Consider the following 7351-nt stretch of genomic DNA (forward strand, 5'->3'; position numbering starts at 1 on the left):
TATATTGTGACTCCTTAGACTCCTATATATAGAAAGGAGGTTTTGTCATTTGTATCATCCAAGAATTGTTCATTTATGTAATGTAAAGGAGGTTGCCCCCTCGAAGAGGCTGAATTCTAAGGCGTGAATCTCTCTTTTCTATCTTTTTGTGAGCTGGTTTCATAACATTTGGTATCAGAGCTTTGGATTCAAGGGTTTCGCTGCTCCAAACAGGTCATCGTGGCATTTTCGCTATAACTTTTTTTCTGTGACGTTTCAGAAGTCGCAAAAAAAAACCCATTTGAGAAGAAATCGCGCTGAACCTTGGGTCCGAATTTCAGAGCTTTTCGCACGATATTTGCGGAGATATGATCTGAGGAAGTTGGTCTTTTTGCAGACTCCTGAATTACATTCAAAACAGGTGACCTGAGGAAAATCGTCATAACTTTCTCTCTGAGGATCGGATTGAAATTTCGTAAGAAGGTACAGAAAGAGGACGGACTGTAGTTTCTTGTATGTGTGTTTCAGATTCAAAGGTTGAAACAGGGACTCGTGGCACGTCGTACAACTTCGCTCTACTGAACCAGTCTAAAAACAAGTCACTGTGGGAGATTTCACATAACTCTTCCTTGGAGAATCCAATTTGGCTCAGACTTGTGGCATTGGAAAGAGGACGCGGAAGGCTAATACAGGTAGCAATTTCAGAATTGGATGATCCGAAATTACAGAGATACATCAGATTCAATATCAGGCGTCTATAAAGTAAAAAAAGGTGTGTAGTTTGTTTTTTAATTTTTGTGTAAGCTTGGTTTAACGGAATTCAAAGGGCATAGTAAAGCATTATTATCGGTAACTGATGCCCCGAGGAAAGAAAATGCAAACACCTAGTAAGGAACCTGAAAGCTCTAGCATGACTCATGAAGAAGAGGAAGAAATGCTACATGATATATCAAAATTACAAGAACAAGTGCAACAAATGTCACGCTCACAAAATCTAACAGAAGCTAAGATAAGTGGCGTGGAATCTAAGGTAAATGGCGTGGAATCTAAGATAAAGGGAATGGAAGCTAAGATGGAGGATTCGATGGCAAATTTGAAGATAGATTTGAATACAAACATGGAAGAATTGAAGAAGTTGCTACAAGAAAGGGTCACTAATGGTGAAAAGGTAGTAAAGGAAACTCATGATGAGAACAAAAGAAATGTTAATCATGATTCCATAGACTCTAATGTTGGATCAAAGACTCACCATGTTCCAAAAATCGATATGAGGAAGTTTGATGGCAAGGATCCCGCCACATGGATATTACAGATGGAGCAATTCTTCGATCTCAATAATGTGCAAAACACACAAAAGGTACGTATGGCAACTTTATATTTGGAACCAAATCAGTTTGTATGGTATCAATGGCTTTGTTCTCGTAAACAATTTATCACTTGGGCAATTTTTACGGAAGAATTGATAGCACATTATGAGGATACAAAAAGCAACACTTTTTTTAGCCAATTGATAAGTCTCAAACAAAAGGGTTCAATAATGGAGCACATTGAGGAGTTCCAAAAATTGAACATAAGGGTAAAAGATATTCCAGAGGAGCATAGGATTGATGTGTTCATAGGGTCTTTAAAGGATAATATCCAACATGATGTGCGCCTTTGGGAACCTGATTCATTAGAGAAGGCATTCAGGTTAGCAAGAAAAATGGAAAGCAAAATTATGGCAACTAGGAAGCATACCATTCACAACTATAAAGACGGAAGTGTTGTTGCCCATAGTCTTCCACAACCTACAAGGTTGACACCACAACAATTGGAAGAAAAAAGAGCAAAAGGGCTTTGTTACAATTGTGATAGCAAATACACAAAAGGTCATAAGTGTGCTGAGAAGAAATTATTCTACATAGATTGTGAAGAGGAAGAAGAAAAGGAGCAAGAAAGGTCAAAAGAAGAGGATATATTCCAGGAACAAAGCCTAGATGAAGAACAAATAAATCCGACCATATCTTGTAATGCATTGGCGGGAATTACCACTCCTCAAACCATCAAGATAGAAGGACAAATCAAGAAGAAAAAGGTAATAGTGTTGATTGATTCAGGAAGCACCCACAATTTTATTCATTGTAGGGTAGCAAAAGAATTGAATTGCTTCCTATATCCAGCACCAGAGTGTCAAGTGATGATTGCAAATGGAGGAACAATAAATTGTTCTGGAAAGTGCCATAATATCAAGCTATCCATGGGAGAATATGTATTGACTAGCCCAATGCTTTCCATTCCAATGGGAGGTGCTGATGTTGTACTAGGAGTCCAATGGCTACAATCCTTGGGTACAATAGCTTTTAATTTTCAAGAACTTTTCATGAAATTTTCTGTGGAAGGAAAGGAAGTTGAATTAAGGGGTATTGCAGGGAAACCAGGAAAGATAATCAGCTCTAATGGAATGACAAAGCTTCTAAAAAAGGAGCAAAGAGGTGTAATTGCACAATTATGTTCGCTAGATGTTTCCACATTGGAATCATCTATTTCTCCAGATCTCCAAAAAGTCCTGGACAATCATTCCAAGGTATTTGAGACTCCCAAAGGTCTCCCACCTATGCGTGATCATGATCATGCTATTCATCTGATTCCAGGAAGTGTTCCTCCAAACATCAGGCCGTACAGATATCCATATGTCCAAAAAAGTGAAATTGAACGTATGGTTGCAGAAATGCTAGAGGCTGGTATAATTCAACCGAGTCAAAGTTCTTTCTCAGCTCCAGTAGTATTGGTGCACAAGAAGGATGGATCATGGCGCATGTGTCCAGATTATAGGGAGCTCAACAAGCTCACTATTAAAGATAAGTTCCCCATTCCTGTTATTGATGAATTACTGGATGAATTGCATGGATCAATTTACTTCACCAAGTTGGATCTTCGTTCGGGATATCATCAAATCAGAATGAAGATTGAAGACATTCCGAAAATAGCATTTAGAACTCATGAGGGTCATTATGAATTTTTGGTCATGCCTTTTGGCCTTACCAATGCACCTTCAACATTTCAAGGTTTGATGAATTCAATTTTCAAACCATTCCTTAGAAAATTTGTGTTAGTATTTTTTGATGATATACTAATCTACAGCAAGTCTTGGAAGGATCATGTTGAACATGTTGACAGGGTCTACAACTATTGGAGGAGAAACAATTATATGCAAAAAGATCCAAATGTTTCTTTGGAGTCCAGGAGGTGGAATATTTGGGTCATATTGTATCTCATGAAGGAGTTAAGGTAGACCCTAGCAAAATTAAAGCCATTAAGGAATGGAAAATCCCCACATCCATAAAGCATCTGCGAGGATTTCTTGGGTTGACAGGGTATTATCGCAAGTTTGTTAAGAATTATGGGAGAATAGCAGCACCTCTAACAACATTATTGAAGAAAGATTCATTTTCATGGACTTCGGAAGCAACAAAGGCCTTTGAACATCTTAAAGAGGCAATGTGCCAAGCACCGGTCTTAGCTACACCGGACTTCACAAAAACCTTTATTGTGGAATGTGATGCTTCAGGAAATGGAATTGGTGCTGTTCTAATGCAAGATGAAAGACCCATTGCTTTTGAAAGTCGTCCAATCAAGGGAAAGTTTTTAAGCAAAGCTATTTATGAGAAGGAAATGTTGGCAATACTCCATGCACTTAAGAAATGGCGACCCTACCTAATGGGAAGACACTTCAAGGTAAAAACGGATCATGATAGCCTTAAATACTTTTTAGAACAAAGATTATCCTCTGAAGAGCAACAAAAGTGGGTCACAAAGATGTTGGGTTATGACTTTGAAATCATCTACAAAAAAGGGAAGCAAAATGTGGTGGCAGATGCACTCTCAAGAAAGGATGAGGATGTGGAAGCATTGTTGTGTGCCATTTCTATTATCCAACCAGATTGGATAAACGAAGCAAGGGAGGAATGGAAGAATGACGAAGAAGTGTGGGCACTTATTCAAAAGCTACAACAAGATTCCAGTACTTCTGATACATTTAGCTGGAAAAATGATTCGTTATGGTACAAAGATCGCTTATACCTCTGTAAGAATTCCCAGCTAAAACAAAAGATTCTTATGGAATTGCACACTTCTCCCTTAGGAGGGCACTCAGGATTTTTAAAAACTTACCACAGGGTTAAGAAGGAATTTTTTTGGGATGGCCTTAAATCAGATATTCAAAATTTTGTGGCGGAATGTTTGGTTTGCCAGCAAAATAAAGTTGAAACAATTAAGACACCGGGTCTATTACAACCTTTATCCATTCCAAGCCAACGTTGGGAGGAGGTTTCAATGGATTTTATCACAGGTTTACCCAAGTCTGAGGGAAAGAGTGTCATCATGGTGGTAGTTGACAGACTTACCAAGTATGCACACTTTTGTGCATTATCACATCCATTTAAAGCCAGTACAGTTTCTACTGCATTTATGGAAACAGTTCAAAAGCTACATGGAAACCCAAAGATTATTGTAAGTGACAGAGATCCCATTTTCACTGGAAATTTTTGGACAGAATTATTTTCTTGTCTTGGTACTCAGTTAGCTCATAGCTCATCTTATCATCCTCAATCTGATGGGCAAACTGAGATAGTAAACAAATGTTTGGAAGGATATCTTCGTTGCTTTGTATCTGATAAACAGACACAATGGGTCAAATGGTTGCCTCTGGCTGAATGGTGGTATAACACTTCCTTCCATACAGCAACAAAAATGACCCCATTTATGGCACTTTATGGGTATCAACCACCATCCATCACATCATATTTAAGAGAAAATTCTAAGGTTCAGGCAGTGGAACATCACATCGAACATCAACAACAAGTCCTCCAACTCTTAAAGGATAACCTCGTGTTGGCACAAAATAGAATGAAACAACAGGCAGATCAACATCGCAGTGAAAGAAGTTTTGATGTAGGTGATTGGGTATTCCTACGGCTACAACCATATAAGCAAATGTCCCTAAAGCAAGCTAAGAAGGATAATAAATTATCACCAAAGTATTATGGTCCGTACAAGGTGTTGGAAAAGATTGGTACTATGGCATACAAATTGGAGCTCCCTGCAGCTTCTCGATTGCACCCAGTTTTCCATGTTTCATGTTTAAAGAAGGTTATAGGTGACAAGCTCCCAATTCAAACAATATTGCCAGAACTTGATGAGGAAGGAAAAATTATATTGGAACCGGAAGCAATCACAGAAACAAGAACTCGACAGCTACGAAATCGATCAATTTCAGAGTATCTTATCAAGTGGAAGAACTTATCCGCTGAAGATTCCACATGGGAGGATCAGAATTTTGTGCAGAAGTATCCAGAACTGCTCAAGCGTTGAGGACAACACTTTTTTAAAGGAGAGGGGCATGTTGGGTCCCTATAATACTAGTGATTACCCCATTACTATTGTAGTTATACCCCTTATTTATATTGTTGTGCCCCTATTACCCCCATATTGCTATTTCTGTGCCCCTTAGAATCCCTCTATTGTTATTTTTGTGGCTTTATATTATTATTGTTAGGTAGGCTGGATTATATTGTGACTCCTTAGACTCCTATATATAGAAAGGAGGTTTTGTCATTTGTATCATCCAAGAATTGTTCATTTATGTAATGTAAAGGAGGTTGCCCCCTCGAAGAGGCTGAATTCTAAGGCGTGAATCTCTCTTTTCTATCTTTTTGTGAGCTGGTTTCATAACAGCCACCCTATCGCTCATTTTTTTTCTAAATAAAGTAGCCTAGGAGCTCAGTAGGATTCAACTTTATAGAGAAAGATAGTGATTGTTAGAGCTAGAGTTTGCTACTTGTTATTTCCATTGCCATGTTATTCATTTGAACAATTTCTTAGATCAATGAAAAGCATGTTGCTACCTTCAGTCTTAATGTGTTTTAAGGGAGCTGAGTTCCCTTGGGTTAGGGACCAACCCGAGCACTCAAACCTCTCTCTTGTATATTTTTGTTATGCATTTATTTTTCTGTACTCAGCTTAGTTGTCTCTTTTTTGCAAAATCTATATTTATGAAAGAGTTTTTCATCTATAGATTTATCAATAATTCCTCTTGAGAAGCTTGGTTGTAAGATCTGTAGGGACAAGCACAAAAATATAGTTTTTCTTTTGCATTATGATTTTATGCAATTAGTATTTTTAGCAGTCTTTATATCATGATGTTGTTTCTAGTTGAATAATCACTTTGTGTGCAAGTGAAATCAATTGACTGGTAGGGCACAATGGAATAATTTCCATTTCATACACTCCATCTTCCCTAGCACCCACCTTCCATTTCCATTCATTCCTTTAAATTGTTTGCATACAAAAAGTTACACTATAGGGTTACAAGAGACCATTAGTTTGACTTCTTCCCTTATTCAAGATGGGCTATTGAGTATGAATAAGCTTGAAAAAGTCCTCGACACTCTTCCCCAAACTTATACCATCTTTCCCCACCATAACATCACTTTTAGGGCTCTTAGAATTCTTTCAAATGCAATCCCGTAGCAATACAGGGCATCCTGTAGCATCCCATAACAATTCTGTAACATCTTGTAGCACCTCATAAAATCCACTAGAATTTGACCAGAATTTCTTCTTAAACCTAATTTTTTATTCTTACCTTTCCACAACATCTTCTAGGCCTTGGAAATAAGTTTGATGATATCAGATACCTTTTGGAAATATTCTTTTCATCACTGTGGCTTTATTTCTACAATTAGGGTTAGTTGTTTTGGTTATGAATTCAACAACATAGAAATAATTTGCATTGATTTTCCTTAAGATCTTGTTGGGTTTTTCAAGTAGAATAGAATTTTATTTCACTGCAATAGCTTAGGTTTTATTCTGTTAGTGCCTATCTGTCATGTTAGTCACCGGTGATCAAATGTGCTCTTACAAAGTTTTTTGTTAGGGTTTCAGGTCAAATTTTTATAGTTTTAAAGATATTCAATAAAAAAATTGGTCACCAGTTAGGAAGGTCGGTCTCTACTATTTTTTTTCAGTTCCATGGTCAAAGAACACCATCTTGGTCAAGTCAAATCATTGTTAGAAGAGTCCCATAGTCATTATGGTCATAATTCACCTAATAAGCCCATGTTAGGTCACCACTAGGTCAATAGGCTAATTTATGAAAACTAGCCATTTCACCATTAAAATCCATTTTGTAAAGGAATAGTAGAGGTTAAGTTGGAAATCAAGGTTTTAAATCATTCTTTTATTTCATTTTCTTAAATTAAATACTTACATAAAGGTCATGAAGCTGCAAAGTGTCAAAATCAAGTTACAAATGTTATGGTGGGTCCACTACCACTTGTAAAGAAAAATCAATTTCCTCAAGTTATGAAAGACTTCCACACACTCTCTATTTTCT

The sequence above is a fragment of the Pinus tabuliformis genome, chromosome 3_2 (genome assembly GCF_031772625.1).
Source record: "Pinus tabuliformis cultivar Carrire ecotype Pingquan chromosome 3_2, CPIR1, whole genome shotgun sequence".
NCBI classification, from domain to species: Eukaryota; Viridiplantae; Streptophyta; class Pinopsida; order Pinales; family Pinaceae; genus Pinus; species Pinus tabuliformis.